The sequence below is a fragment of the Platalea leucorodia genome (assembly GCF_965183815.1).
Source record: "Platalea leucorodia genome assembly, contig: HAP1_HAP1_SCAFFOLD_223, whole genome shotgun sequence".
NCBI lineage: Eukaryota > Metazoa > Chordata > Aves > Pelecaniformes > Threskiornithidae > Platalea > Platalea leucorodia.
In genome coordinates this window covers 68,460-84,370 of record NW_028121338.1, presented here as the reverse complement: position 1 = coordinate 84,370, position 15,911 = coordinate 68,460, and the positions used below count along the sequence as shown (strand labels likewise).

The window sequence follows — 15,911 nt, the reverse complement described above, 5'->3', positions numbered from 1 at the left end:
GGCTGGCGCCAGAGCCTTGTTGGGGATGGGGTCACTGGGACCCCTTGTCTGGGGGCAACTCTGCAGAGTGGGACCCATGTTGTCTGGGAGGGCACGGTGGCCCCAGGCAGTGGCAGGGTGAGGGCCAGGGCAGGGGATATTCCCCTCCGTTCTCTGCTTTGGGGCGGCCGTGGCTGGGGAGTGCACCAGTTTGGGGCCTGCAGTGCAGGGGAAATGGGGTGGGCTGTAGCTGGGCATTCACCAGTGCTCCCCAGTGCCAGTGCCTCCAGTGTCTGAAGAGCCCAGTCACACAGCAGTGCCCATTGCCCATGCCCCAGGTTGTCCTCCCACCTTCCAGTATTCCCTAGTCCCAGGGTCCCTAGTGCCCCAAGAAGAGGGGTCAGTCCCAGCCCCCTCTGTACCCAAGGGGCTGGAGAGGGCTCAGAGACAATTCTGCTTAGGGACCCCTGGTTTGAGGCTGGCGTCATCTCAGGGGGAGTCCCGGAAGGAAAGACTGGCCTGGGAGGCGAGCGGCACTGGGAGATGGCAGTGCTGGGAGCTGATGGGCGCTGGGAGGTGGGGGCATCTGGCTTTGGGGGGCTGTTGGAGAGTGGCTTTGTGTTGGAGTGGTGGGTCGTCACTGTAGGGTTTCCAGCAGTCAGAGGCGCAGTGCCCACCCCCCTCGCCACCTGCAGATGCGTGAGCCCTTCCCCGTGCAGCTGCCTCGTGCAGGAAGCTGGACTGATGCCGGGGAAGGTGTCTGGATCAGTGCCGAGGCGGGGGCGACTCTGTGCCAGAGTTGGGCTTGTTGCCAGGGCTGGTGTCTCTGCCAAGCCTGGCTTTGCCCTGGGGGCTCTCGGGGCAGTGAGGGGCAAGGAGGAGTCCTGGGAGGGATAAATCTGCCCGTCACCTCCTGCACCTTCACCCAGGACTCACCACACTGCAGAGGAAGATGAAGGTCGCAGTGCTCAGCGTGGCCCTGCTCTTCACCATCCTGCTGTGCACCCCGGCAGATGCTCAGGTGAGTCCTCAATGCCACGGGGAGGGGCTCAAGTCTGGGGATGGCTCTTGGCTGCAGGACGTCAGCTCTCCTGCAGAATGGAATCATAGTGGTGAGCACGAAACCCCGTGACTTGGCCTCTCCCTTTCCCAAGCAAGGAGCTCCTCCAGGCTCCCCTGCATCTCCAGCCCCGGGCAATGCAGCTTTCTCCCTCGCACAATTCCACCTGTTCCCTCCACTTTGCCCACAAAAATTAAACTTCTTGTGCCCAGAGCCCAAGTTCCTCAGTGAATGGTTGGACCTGTCCCCTCCCTGGGTGGGTTCACTGCAAACTCCTGGGAGGGCCCCCACCGCTTTCTTGTCTTGGTGCCCCCACATCCCTCCCTTTTGGGGCTCCCCATCCCATCCTTTTGGTCCCCTCAGTCATCTCCTCCCCGGGATCTCCTCCGTGTCCTATCTAGGGTCCCTAAATGCCCTCCCTTTGGTCACTTCCAATGCCTTTCTTTCAGTCTTTCTGCTCAGGCCCTTGCCTTTCATCCTGTCCACTTCAGTAGTGTCCCCAGATCCCCTTCCTTGAATCGCCAATCCCAAACACTCTCCCAGTCCTCTCGCTTTGGTCCTCTCCAGTCCTCTTCCTTCTGGCCCCAGCAACCACCTCGCTTGATGTCCCTGTATCCCCTCCACTTGTATGCCTTTACCATTCACTTGCATCCTACGCAGTCCTGCCCGTTCAACACCCCCGGTCCAGTCTCTTGGGCCCCACTAATTCACCCCAGTGCCCTTTCTTTGGATCTCTCCCACCCTCATTCTCTTTGGAGACCCCAAATTCCCCACGCTAGCTTTGTCTCCATCCCCATCCCTGGTCCCTGCATGAACAGGAATCCCAGGTGAAACATGGCAGAATGGGGCTGAGGGGAGCAGAAGGCATTTACCCCCTCAGACCAGGGGGAAACCATGGGCCTGGGGGGACTGGGGACGCCTGTGCCCCACATGCACCCACACCAAGGTCCGATCCAGACCACCCCTTTGCTCTCCTTCCCTAGGAGGTCTTGGAGGGAAGTGGAAGTAATACCCTGGAGGTAAATAGTGGGGTGGACTTGGAGAGCGTCTAGTCTGCGGAACTGCAGGAAAGTTTGGTCCTCCCATCCCTTGCTGGGACTGGGGACATCCCAGTGACCAGTGAGGTCTCATGGTCTCTCTACAGGTGGGGGACGAAGTCGAGGGACTACTGGAGGATGAGGTGGGTACCAGGAGTTCTGCTGGCCCAGACCCTGCCCTTCCATGGCCATGGCACTCCAGGGCATCCCAATGTGCCCAAGTACACCCCAGTGCACCCCACTGCAACTCTAGAGAACACCCCTGCACCCACTCTTTTCCCACGCAGGCCCCCTTCCCCAGGGTCCCCATTGCACTCCCATCCATCCCATCACAACCCACTACACCTTGGGGTGCCCCAGTACGCAGCCACGCACCCAGGTGGGCCTCTTCCCCAGGACCCCACTGCTTTCTGTGCACCACCATACAAACTCACGTACCCCATGTTTCCATGGAGGCACCTTCCCCAAGGACCCCGTTGCTTTCCCCTGCCTGCCTGTACTCCCCAGTGCACCCAAGCGAGTCCCTAACCCTCTCTTTCTCCCCAGTCCCTTCCGCCTGAGCTGTTGAGGGTGCTTCTGCAATGGAGAGCATTGCCTGTAGCCGTTGATGTCCAGGTGAGCAGCATCAGGGCATCTCCAGCCCCACAAAGCATCCTGGGCCCCGGGGGATCCCTGACTCACCTTCCCCAAGGACCCCATTGCTTTTCCCTGCCTCCCAGTACACCCCAGTGCACCCAAGCGAGTCCCTAACCCTCTCTTTCTCCCCAGTCCTCTGCGCCTCAGCTGTTGAGAGCACGTCTGCACCAGAGAGCATTGCCTGTAGCCGTTGATGTCCAGGTGAGCAGCATCAGGGCATCTCCAGCCCCACAAAGGATCCTGGGCCCCAGGGGATCCCTGAGCGCACCTTCTCCAAGGACCCCATTGCTTTCTCCCTGTGAGAGGAAAAGAGACGGGACTGTCCATGATCCATGTCCCCGGGTGAGCTGACAGAGCCACCCCCATGCCTTTCCTTGCACCCAGTGGGGCTCTGCAGACCCAGCGTGTTGCTGTGCAGGCCAGGCAGGGGCTCTGGTGCCATACAGACCCCCAGGGTCGTTGTGAGGGCTGGGCAGGGTTCTGGGAGGTTTAGGGACATCCTGGGGTAATGACACACTGGGCAAGGGGCTCTGGGTGCCATATGGATCTCAGGAGAGCCAAGTCCTGTCCTGGGGATATTGAGGGCTCCAACTCCCTTCTCCTTCCCCAGCTCTCTGCAGAGAGAGATGGTGGGGACAAGGCTCCTCTCATGTTCCAGCGGACATTGGGGGTCTCATTTCAGGCTCTGTCTTTCAGGACCAGAACCGGTGGTGACACCCCTGTCCTGTCCCCCTCCAGCGGCATGAGGAGATGATCATCCCTGGATGACCCCACCTGATCCCCTGGGAGCCCTGGGCCATTTCCCTCTCATGATCAATAAACCCCTTCAGCAAAGCTATGCTCTGCATGTGTGGGTGTGTGCGTGTCCATGTCCCCTCTCCTCTGCCAGTGCCCAGACACCTGAGTCCTCTCTGGCTGCACCACGACGATGAGCAGAGCAGCTGAGGGAGCCCAGATGCCTGGGGTGCCTCTGGAAAGGAGATCCCCTTCCCACCCAGCATGTGCCGCCAGATATGGGCAGATTAGGGCAAGCTGGAGTGTCCCCCCAGGAGGCTGGGCAAGGCAAGGGGCAGACAGTGGGCAGGGTGATCTTGGGGCACCTGCTGTTTTGGAGGCACAGTGGGAAACAGGTTCTTACTGGGGCTGTAGTGAGCACCATCCCTCAAACAGCACCATTGGGTGTCGGGGCAGGAGAGGAGCGCGGACAGGCAGTCCGGATCCCTGGGTCCTCTGTCCCGCTCTGGGAGGGGCGGTGGTTCCCTGCCCCATGGACTCAGCACTCCTGGCTTCACAGGAGATTTCAGAGCCCCATGCTGGGCCCATGTGCCTTCCCAGACCCCCAGCCCACACCCTTCTCTGGGACACCCCCCCAGCACAGTCCAGGAAGGCATGTTGGGGCCAGCGGATACTGCAGAGAATCCCCCCGGGATGTGTGGCCCAGCTCCATCACCATGGGAGTGGGAGAAGCTGGCTCCCTGGCGCTGAGCCTCCGTGGGACTTCTCTGGTGTCTAGAAGTGAGGTTCTGCACCAGCTGCAGTTGGTATCTCCACAAAAAGGCACAGGCAGGGCTGCTCCCTGCAGCCCAGAGGCCTGCTCTGAGGTGATTTGGGGGGCTGGAAGTGGCCAAGGTTAATTGCCAGTGAAAAAGAGAGTAGGAGAGCGAGAAACAAAAACAAAACGAAAAATACCTTTGCCTCACCACCCCTTCTTCCCAGGCTCAGCTTCACTCCTGACTCTTCTAGCTTCTCCCCCCCAAGCAGCGCAGGGGGGATGAGGAATGGGGGTTGCGGTCAGTCCATAACGCTTTGTCTCTGCCGCTCCTTCCTCCTCACACTCTTCTCCTGCTCCTGTGTGGGGTCCGACCCATGGGATACAGCCCTTCACAAACTGCTCCAGCATGGGTCCTTTCCACAAGACACAGTCCTTCACGAATGGGCCGCTCCAGTATGGGTTCCCCACAGGGTACACTGCTTTCGAGTGGGTCCCCCGCAGGCCACAGGTCCTGCCAGAGAACCTGCTCCAGCACGGGCTTGCCACTGGCTGCAGCTCCCTTAGGGCCCATCCACTTGCTCCGGTGTGGCGTCCTCCAGGGACTGTAGGTGGATATCTACTCCACTGTGGGCCTCCATGGGCTGCAGGGACACAACCTGCCTCCCCATGGTTTTCACCGCAGGCTGCAGAGGAATCTCTGCTCCTGCGCCTGGAGCACCTCCATCTCCTCGTTCTTCACTGACCTTGGTGTTTGCAGGCTGTTCCTCTCACATTTTCTCACTCCTGTCTCCCAGCTCTTGTGGCGCAGAGGTTTTTAAGCTTTCTTAATTATGTTATCATGAAAGCACCACCAGCTTTGCTGATGGATTCCGCTTTGGTCAGTGATGGATCCAGGTTTCGGCAGCAATGGATCCATCCTGCAGCTGGCTGGAACTGGCTCTGTCCGACACAGGGGCAGCCCCTCGTCTCTTCTCATAGAAGCCACCCCTGCAGCCCTGGCCCCTCTCCAAACCTTGCCGTGTAAACCCAATGCAGTCAGCCTTTCCCTGTTTTGCAGCAGCCGGAGGTTACAGGACTTGTGGCCTAGAAGTGTCTGTACCAATGCACTAAGGAGCTGGGAAATCTTTTCCTGTCAATTCGTTTACCTTTCTTTGGACCCATCTGCATGTTTGTCACCACCAAACACTCAGAGGAGTGGCAGGGTTGTGTGAAGGGGGACTGAAGGACGTGTGCCAGCATCAAGCCTTGTGGGACTTCACTGATAATCTCCCTCCAGGGTGAACAGTGTTCGTTATCTCTTGGCTGTGGTTTCATCTCTCCAGGCATGCACTGAGTCACCACTGACTTTGATGTTGGGAACTTTCCCCTCACGCCACTGCATTTCATGTCTTCAGTGGGGTCGACTGCAGGGCAAGATTTGCCAGGGGGCCGGGGGAGGGACCCGAGAGTCCCCGGGACCAGTAGGATGTGAGTGGGGCTGATGGGCATCACCTTGTAGCTTGTCCCTGTTCTGTGGGCTGGGGAGAGGAGCTGTCCCCAAGCTCTCCCCTGGAGACTCACCCAGCAGCTCCTGGGAGGTTTGGCTGTGAGGTGCACCTGGCTCTCCCGTCCTGGGGCTGCCTGGCAAGGGGCAGCTGATCACCTCTGCCCCAGCCCAGACTTTCTCCTGTTTCCTCCTATGGGTCTTGGTCACATTCTAACAACAACAACAACAAAAGAAAACAAACCAAACACCCCCTCCCAACCCAGCCTTTGTGCAAGTTTCCCACTGCAGAGTGATTTCAGGGCAGAGGGGGTCGAATTTAAATCTCTAAAGCCCTTCTGAAGGCTCTAAAACACACCCACCCACCCAGGAAACTACAAACCTGTTAGTCTAACGTCAGCACCTGGAAAAATTATGGAGAAGATCACCCTGGGCACTACTGAAAGGCATTTAAAGAACAACGCAATCGTCAGGCACAGCAAACATGGGCTCACAAAGGGAAAGTCCTGTTTAATGCCTTTGATATCCTTCTACAATAAGGCCACCTGCCTAGTGGATGAAGGGAAGGTGGTGGATGGAGGTTTTCTGGATTCTAGAAAGGCTTTTGATACTGTCCCTCACAGCATCCTTCTGGACAAGTTGTCCAACTGTGAGATGAGCAGGTTCATGGTGAGCTGGGTGAAGAACTGCCTGAACAGTCGGGCTCAAAGGGACCCCACTCAAGTGAATGGGGCCTGGCAACTGGTCACCAGTGGTGTTCCTCAGGGAACCTCAGTCCTAGGGCTGGTTCTGTTCAAGAGATTTATCAACAATCTGGATGCCAGAGTTGAATGCACCATGAGCAAGTTTGCTGACGATACTAAACAGGGAGGTGCTGTACTGTCTCAGGGGACAGGAGGACACAGTATAACCAGCTGGTCAAAAGAGGTGATTATCCCACTGGATTTAGTGTTGGTGCGAACTCACCTTGAGTACTTTGTGCAGTTCTGGGCCCCATAATTTCAAAAGGATGTGAAAGTACTTGAATGCATCCAGAGGAGGGCAACAAAGCTGGTAAAGGGCTGGAAGGAATGTCCTGTGAGGAGCAGCTAAGGACTCTGGCTCTGTCTAATGCCGTGGTTTAATCCCAGCCGGCAACTAAGCAGCACATATCCACTTGCTCACAGTATGGAATAGCCCTTTGGCCAGTCTGGGTCAGCTGTCCTGGCTGTGCCCCCTCCCAGCTTCTTGTGCACCTGGCAGAGCATGGGAAGCTGAAAAGTCCTTTAGTTTAAACTTTACTCAGCAAGAACCAAAACATCGTGGGTTATTAACATTATTCTCATCCTAAATCCAAAACACAGCACTGTACCAGCTACTAGGAAGAAAAGTAACTCTATCCCAGCCAAAACCAGGACATCTAGTTTGGAGAAAAGGAGGCTGAGGGGCGACCCCATTGCTCTGTACAGCCTCCTGAGGAGGGGAAGTTGAGAGGGAGGTGCTGATCTCTTCTCCCTGGTGTCCTGTGACAGGATGCATGGGAATGGCTCGAAACTGCATCAGGGGAGGTTTAGACTGGACATTAGGAAGCATTTCTTTACAGAGAGGGTAGTCAAACATGGCACAGGCTTCCTAGGGAGGTGCTTAATGCCCCATGCCTGTCAGTGTTTGAGAGACATTTGGACAATGCCCTTAATAACATGTTTTGACTTGTGGTCAGCCCTGAAGTGCTCAGGCAACTTGGACTAGATGATCACTGTAGATCCCTTCCTACTGAACTATTCTCTTCTGTTCTGTTCTATTCTATTTAGCTGGCAGATCTTTAAGCACGCTTTCCATAGAGCACAAGAGCTCTCGATCCCCAGGTGCAAGAAATGAGGCAAGGAAGGGAAGAGGCCGGCATGGCTGAGCTATGACCTCTTGGTCAAACTAAAGAGCAAGAAGAGAATACACAGGCAGTGGGAGAAGGGACTGGTGTCTTGGGAAGAGTATAGGGACACTGCCCAGTTGTGTAAGGATGGGGTCAGGAAGGCCAAGGCTCGGCTGGAGCTGAACCTGGCGAGGGATGCAAAGAATAATAAGAAGAGCTTCCACAGGTATGTCAACCAGAAAAGAAAGGTTAAAGAAAGCGTACCCCCTCTGATGAGCAAAACTGGCAAGCTGGTAACAACAGACGAGGAGAAGGCTGAGGTGCTCAACAACATTTTTGCCTCAGTCTTCACTGGCAGCCTCTCTCCTCACACCTCCCGAGTCAATGGGCCATTTGATGAGGATCAGGCAGGAAAAGTTCCTCCCACTATAAGAGAAGAATCAGGTTTGCGACCACCTGAGGAACCTGAACGTCCATAAGTCTATGGGTCCCAATGAGATGCATCCCAGAGTCCTGAGGGAATTGGCTGAGTGGTTGCTAAACCACTCTCCATGATATTTGAAAAGTCATGGCAGTCAGGTCAAGTCCCTGGGGACTGGAAAAAGGGAAATATTGCAGCCCTTTTTAAAAAAGGTACAAAGGAGGACCCTGGGAACTACTGACCTCTCAGCCTCACCTCTGTGCCTGGGAAGATCATGGAGCAGATCCTCCTAGAAGCTATGCTAAGGCACATGGAGGACAGGGAGGTGACTTGAGACAGCCAGCATGGCTTCACCAAGGGCAAGTCCTGTCTGACCAACCTAGTGGCCTTCTACAATGGAGTGACTGCATCAGTGGACAAGGGAAGAGCTATGGATGTGATCTATCTGGACTTCTCTAAGGCCTTTGACACGGTCCCCCACAATCTCCTTCTCTCTAAATTGGAAGGATATGGACTTGATGGGCGGACCATTCAGTGGATAGCAAACTGTCAGGATGGTTGCATCCAGAGGGTAGCGGTCAATGGCTCGATGTCCAGACGGAGGTCAGTGACGAGTGGTGTCCCTCAGGGGTCCTCCGTACTGGGGCCAGTGCTGTTCAATATCTTCATCAGTGACACAGAGACCGGGATCGAGTGCACCCTCAGCAAGTTTGCAGATGACACCAAGCTGAGTGGTGCAGTTGACATGCCTGAGGGACGTGATGCCATCCAGAGGGACCTGGACAGGCTGGGGAACTGGGCCTGTGGGAACGTCATGAGGTTCAACAAGGCCAAATGCAAGGTCCTGCACCTGGGTCGGGGCAATCCCAGGTATCTGAGGAGAAGGACATGGGGGTACTGGTGGATGAAAAGCTGGACATGAGCTGGCAATGTGCTCTCACAGCCCAGAAAGCCAAGCGTCTCCTGGGCTGCATCAAAAGCAGCGTGGCCAGCAGGGGGAGGGAGGGGATTCTGCCCCACTACTCTGCTTTGGTGAGACCCCACCTGGAGCCCTGCGTCCAGCTCTGGGGTCCTCAGCACAGGAAGGACATGGACCTGTTGGAGCATGTCCAGAGGAGGCCACAAAAGTGATCAGAGGGCTGGAACACCTCTGCTATGAGGAATCGCTGAGAGAGCTGGGGTTGTTCAGCCTGGAGAAGAGAAGGCTGCGGGGAGACCTTATTGAGGCCTTTCAGTGCTTAAAGGGGGCTTATAAGAAAGATGGGGACAGACTTTTTAGCAGGGCCTGTAGCGATAGGACAAGGGGTAATGGTTTTAAACTAAGAGAGGGGAGATTCAGACTAGATAGAAGGAAGACATTTTTTACAATGAGGGTAGTGAAACACTGGAACGGGTTGCCCATCCTTGGAAACATTCAAGGCCAGGCTGGATGGGGCTCTGAGAAGCCTGATTTGGTTGAAGATGTCCCTGCCAATTGCAGGGGGGATGGACTAGATGACCTTTAAAGGTCCTTTCCATCCCAAAGCATTCTATGATCATTCTATGATTCTATGCCCAGCTTGGACTTGGACCCCCAGCACTTACATTTCAGTGTGAGGCTCCCAAGATAAACCGTGATTCCTATCCGTTGTCTGTAGGAGCAACAGCACAAATGCCTGTGTCCGCTGGGCCTCCCTCTCCTGCCTTTCCAGCCAGGGCAGGGGCTTGTCCTGAACTGCATGTCCAACAGGACTGGAAGGAGTCATGCGCACTTGCTCCCCTTGGCAAGCAAAAGAGCAAGGCAGGCCCCTGTGCACCTCCCCTGCTGAAGAGAGGAATCCTCTCTGGAAGGACACACCGACTGCTCTGCTGCCTTCAGCTCCCAACAAGCCAGGTCCCTCTGCCTCAGAAGGTCTGAGGCTTTCTAATTCTATGTGAGTTGATGAAGATGCAGTCATCTGAAGGGAAGTGAGGTGAATGCCATTTCTGGGGACTTTCTTGTCCTGCTCACCAAATTCAGAGATGTCCCTGGTTCAGTTGCCCTGCCTCAGTTTACATCATGTTTCCAGGGCGTCAGCACTGCCTGGAGCTGTTGACGCAGTCTCCACCACCTCAGAGCTTCCATCTCACCAGGGAGTCCATTAGATGATTGTTTTTACTCTCTGCAAACCCTCAGGAGGGACACACTGCAGCCAAAACCTTTAGAGTCTCCTTTCTGCTATAAACCCTGGGAGACTTCAGAGAGCAGCGAGCCTTCAGGTACTGCTGGAGACTCACCTTCGGAGCTGCTGGGAGAAGAGGGCAAGGGCAGAGTAAGGAATGAGCCCTGGTTCAGGGCTTGCAGTGAGGCCCAAGAAGTGAAGGACATGGTAGGGAAGGGGCAGAAGGTAAGACCCTGACCTTGGACTTCATTGCCCTGATCCATCAGAGCAGATGTCACTGCTTCATGATGAGGACCGCAGGTTTGGGCTGGATGTACTGAGGGTGAGTGAAGGCTGGGTCTTATTAGTCAATCTGCTGGGTCTTTGAACAGAAGAAATGAGAGCATAGAGACCTGAGTTTCAGCCTTCTCCTTTCCTGCATGTCTTCCCACCCCAGCTCCCGCCTTCCCCCAGGCACCCCTGAGCCCCTGGCACTGCACAGTGAGGCCCAGGGACAGCCCTGGGACACTCTCCCACCCTAGCTGGGTGGGCAGGGGAGCATTTGGGCAGGCTGTGTGAGGCCAGATTGCCCTGTGCCCTTCACTTCATCATTCACAGGGCTCTTTCCGTTGTCTCTTGGTTTGTTTTTCTTTTTTGTTGTTGCTGGCTTTTGCTTGTATTCTCACTCTCTTGGAAGTATGATCACGCAGGTTTTGCTCTCCAGCTCTCAGCTTTCTCACTCCCATGCAGTGGAGAGGGCTGGGGTGTCAGTCATTCTGAATAGCTTTTGGCAAACTCTCAGAACAGTTCCCGTGATGATCACTGCTGGAAGAAATGCATTCCAGCCCAAGAGGTGGGTGTCAGACACTTGAAGAGAACTGCTGTTGCAGAGAGCTGTGTTTCTCGGGCATGAGCTTTCTCCAGTCATGCGCTGAGGCATGTCCCTGACATTGCCCATGCCCCCGACCCTGATCCTCTCCCACCTCACCCCTAGGCACCCTGCGGACACCCCACTCAATGTCCTACTTTTTCAGGGAGCCCCACATGCACAGCTGTCCATGCTGAGGTGCTGCTGCCGGGCTGGGATTTGCAGGCAAGCAGCCTCAAAGCCCTCAGGAACCACTGCTGATGAGGGAAAAATGTGAAGCAAATAGTTCTGCCCAGCAGCTTTCAGTCACAGAATCAGAGAGTAGCTGGGCTTGGAAGCCACCCCAGGATATCATCTGGTCCAACCCCCGCCCTCCTAAAAGCAGGGTCAGCTACAGCAGGTGGCTCAGGACCATGTGCAGTCAAGTTTTTAATACCCACAAGGATGGAGCCTCTGTAACCTCTCTGGACAACCTGTTCCAGTGTTTGGCCACCCTACCTTTAAATGGAATTTCCTGTATTTCAATGTGTCCTTTCTTCATGGCACCACTGAAAAGAGCCTGGGATTTGTCTCCTTTCTCCCTCCCACCCTTCCTCCCTGCACAATGTCTCCCATGGGCCTTGGTTGACTCCCAGTTGCCCCTTCCCCTTCTTTTTTTAGATCACTTCCTTGTCACTTTTCATGCTGCATTTTGACCTACGACGTGGTTTTTAGCATGCTCCCTGGCAATCCCGCAGCACAGTCCCTTGGTCATCTGAAGCAGTAACTCCTGATCTGCCCTTTCTCAATGGAAGAAATTGGCCTGTTGGGTGATGGGGTAGGAGTGCGGTGGGAATCTTTTCCTTCTCAGGTGAGTGTTTCCGAGAGCTGTGGCCACTCCCCCTGCAATGTGCCCAACCCTTGCTTTGGAGGAAGGGTGGTGTCTGGCATGACGTTTCCCACAACGGGGCTTTTTGGAGAGTGGGGTTTGTTTTCTCTGGCACACTTTGTCTTTCCTGAGAGCAGAAGGATGCTGATCCTCAACACCTATAATGCGTCTTCCTAGGCATACCCACAGGCATATGAAAGTTGTCTGTTTCTGTGTGAGCAAATGCACATCATAGATTTATTCTGCAGTGAGAAAGAAGAACTTCCATTGGGCAGCTCACTTCTCAAGTCTGCAGTGGTTCTGCTGGGATGGGTGTTCTTTACCCCTCAGGAAGAACATTTCTTTTATGCTTTCCCTGGGCATGAAAGACCTAAAGCTAATGCGAAGAGAACAATGTCCTACCTAAAAAAATGTTGAAGGTAAATGCTGAAATGAGTTTCTTTCTCGTAGCCTCTCTTTGTGGCAACTGAGGAAATAAAAGACTTTGCATGGCTGAAGGGGAAAGGGACAACGGGACATCATCCACGGATTTTGTGCTGCTGGGAATACGTGATGTCCCCATGCTCCAGAACCTGCTCTTTCTCCTCTTGTTTATGATCTACTCAGTCACCATGGTTGGGAACATCCTCATCGTTGTACTGGTGGTGGCAGACCGGCATCTGCACACCCCCACGTACTTCTTCCTGGGCAATCTGTCCTCCTTGGAGATCTGCTACAGCTCCACCATCCTGCCTCGGTTGCTGGCCAGCTTCCTGACTGGGGACAGCAGCATCTCTGCTCACGGCTGCATGGCTCAGTTCTACTTCTTTGCTTCGTTTGCGACTACTGAGTGTTACCTGCTGGCAGCCATGTCCTAGGATCGGTACTTGGCCATATGCCAGCCCTTGCTCTACGCAAGCCTCATGACCTGGAAGGTCTCTTTACACCTGGCAGCTGCATCTTGGCTATGGGGTTCACTGCTGCTGGTAGTTGTCACAGTCTTCTTATCCCAGTTGCAGTTCTGTGGCCCCAAGGCAATTGACCACTTCTTCTGTGAGTTTACTCCATTGCTGGAGCTTGCCTGCAGTAACACCAGGGTGTTCATGCTCATTGGGTTCCTCTTGGCCTTCCTGGACTTAATCTTTCCATTCCTGTTCACACTGGCCTCCTACATGTGCATCATAGCTGCCATCCTGAGGATCCCATCCGGCATGGGCAGACAGAAGGCCTTCTCTACCTGCTCCTCTCACCTCACCGTTGTCACTGTTTTCTATGGCACCCTCTTTGTTGTCTACATGCTGCCCAGAACAGCCCCGCTGAGGCAGCTCAACAAAGTGTTCTCCTTTTTCTACACTGTCCTCACCCCCCTGGTCAATCCCCTCGTCTACAGCCTGCGGAACAGGGAGGTCAGGGAGGCCATCAGGAAAGTGCTCAGGAAAGCCCTGGCCTGCACCCACAGCTTCCTTGGTGACACAGACAGTTTTGTTCCTTTGAATAGGAAAGCTCTAGATACCAATTGGCCCTTCAGATGTGCATGCTGCTGAGACTGCTTGTGGACTGGCAGGGGGAAGAAAGCAGAAGGTCCTTGTAGAGAAATATTATTGCTTAGAAAGCAATGCTGAAAATGTCATGGGTTTGCCTTTTCGTTAATAACAAACACCTTGGTAGGCTTAAATGTGGGAACTGTTGAAGTGTCAAGGTTTTCTTTTCTGGAGGAGATAAGAAAGCATGTTTGGCTTAATATGTGAATATTTTCCAAGGGCCATCATGAGGGCATCTTTCCCACTGTGGGTTCCCAGGATGGGCACCATCTCCCCCCGTGGGGTACATTTCAAGAGCGTGAATCTTGCATGTCAGCCACTAATGAAGGTCCACTTTCACTACACCGCAAAGGAAAAATGGACTATTTCTATTGCGGGGCTCATGTGGGTTACAGCCACGCACCCCTCTTCCATCCACTGGCCAGGCCCTTTGCAGGCATGCCTCAGGAACCAGCTGGGGATTGCAGCAGCTGAGCAGCAGAGCAAGAAGTGTTTGCTTCTCCTGCTGCAAGGGGAGGTGGAGAGACTGGAATAAGGGGAGCAGTTCCTCTTTCTGAGGGCTAAAACAAGATCATCACCTGCATCTCCCTCCCCCCACCTTTTCCTTCCCTGTTCCCAGAAAAATGAGCAAGTTCCTGCTCCAGCTGGGCTCCTCTGGCTCCAGCTCAAGCTCCTCTTCTGTCTTTACCCCACATCTTGGGCAGAGACTGCAACACCCATTCCCTTGCCCCAGATTCTTCATCCTTGGAGGATCAGGCTTTCCACCTCAGCCCTCCTTCCCTACTAGAAAGCTTTGGCCCAGTGTAATGGGTCTGGCTGGGATGAAGTCAATTTTCTTCATAGCAGCCCACAAGGTACTGTGCTTTGGACTAGTGACAAAAACAGTGCTGATAACACACCAGTGAATTTGCTGTTGCTGAAAGGTGTCTGCACAGCATCAAGGCCTTCTCTGTTTCTCACTCTGACCCCCAGCAAGTTGGCTCAAGATGTGGGGAGGGGACACAACAAGGAAAAGTGACTGGAGCTGACCAAACAGATCTTCCACGCCATATAGCATCAAGCTCAGCAATAAAGAAGGAGGGGAGGCGTTCTTTTTGGGTGGGTTGCCATTGCCTGGGGACTGCCTGAGCATCGGTGTACTTGTGGAAGGTGGTGAGTGATTGCCTTTGCATCACTTATTATTTTGGGGTTTTGTTTTTTTTCGTTCTTCCTTCTTCCTCTTTCCTTCCCTTATTAAGCTATTTTTATCTTGACCCATGGCTTTCCTCACTTTTGCTCTTCCTGTTCTCTGCCCCCATCCTACTGGGGTGATGTCGTGGTTTAACCCCAGCCAGCAACTAAGCACCACACAGCCGCTTGCTCACTCCCCCCCACTGGTGGGATGGGGGAGAGAATTGGAAGGGTAAAAGGGAGAAAACTCATGGGTTGAGATAAGAACAGTTTAATAATTGAAGTAAAATAAAATAGAATAGTAGTAAAACAAAAAGCTGCGCACGCAAGCAAAACAAAACAAGGAATTCATTCACTACTTCCCATGGGCAGGCAGGTGTTCGGCCATCCCCAGGAAAGCAGGGCTCCATCACACGTAACGGTTACTTGGGAGGACAAATGCCATCACACCAAACGTTCCCCCCTTCCTTCTTCTTCCCCCAGCTTATATACTGAGCATGACGTCATATGGTATGGAATAACCCTTTGGCCAGTCTGGGTCAGCTGTCCTGGCTGTGCCCCCTCCCAGCTTCTTGTGCACTGCGCAGAGCATGGGAAGCTGAAAAGTCCTTGACTGGTGTAAACACTACTTAGCAACTACTTAGAAACGACTTTTAGCACTACTTAGCAAGAACCAAACCACCAGTGTGTTATCAACATTATTCTCATCCTAAATCCAAAACACAATACCAGCTACTAAGAAGAAAATTAACTCTATCCCAGCTGAAACCAGGACACAGGGTCAACCTACTCCACCCAACTCATCCAGGGCCCAGGGCAGGGATGGTCATTGCAACCTGGTTCTCCTCAGATCTCAGTTTTTTCAGTGGTCTGAGCCAGTTGGTCAATGGCCTTTGCCTCCAGGGCACGCTGCTAACTCCTCTTCAGATTCCTCACCAGTACATGTGTCTTTTCTCCTCTTCTCCTTGTGACTGGAGAAATAAGCTGTTAAGTCCCGGTCTGGTTGTCAGGCTCGGGGAAGGTTTGTAATGATCCCAAGGGCGAAATTAAGACACAAACGAGGTCATATGCCGCCAATCAGACATTTTATTGGGTAAATATAAAAGAATAAAGTGATAGGAAAGGCAGGAAATATTAGGAGGAAATATAAGCAAGCATCCAGAGAGAGAGAAGCAAAGGATAGTCACCACCATGGATCCAGCGGCGTCCCGTTGGTCCTGTCTTCAGTTTTTCAGTGGTGGATGGCCACACTCAGGTTTCGTTGTGCCGTCTTTTATCTGGTGTTGGAGAGGGAGTTTGCCCTCTCCTTTCCATTTGGTTACCCAGGGCAACATCACGTACCCAACACATGCACATCTACTGGTGGGGCAAGCGGCCTGACCAGATACCAGTTGGTGTCCTCTTCTTG

The 15,911-nt window shown here is 53.9% G+C and overlaps 1 pseudogene across 1 annotated transcript; it reads left to right on the top strand.

The window, feature by feature from the left end:
• The first annotated feature begins 12,301 nt into the window (after positions 1–12,301).
• LOC309603862 (olfactory receptor 9G19-like) lies at positions 12,302–13,336 on the top strand (annotated as a pseudogene). Its single transcript has one exon. The product of its transcript is annotated as an olfactory receptor 9G19-like (transcript).
• Positions 13,337–15,911: the final 2,575 nt, after the last annotated feature.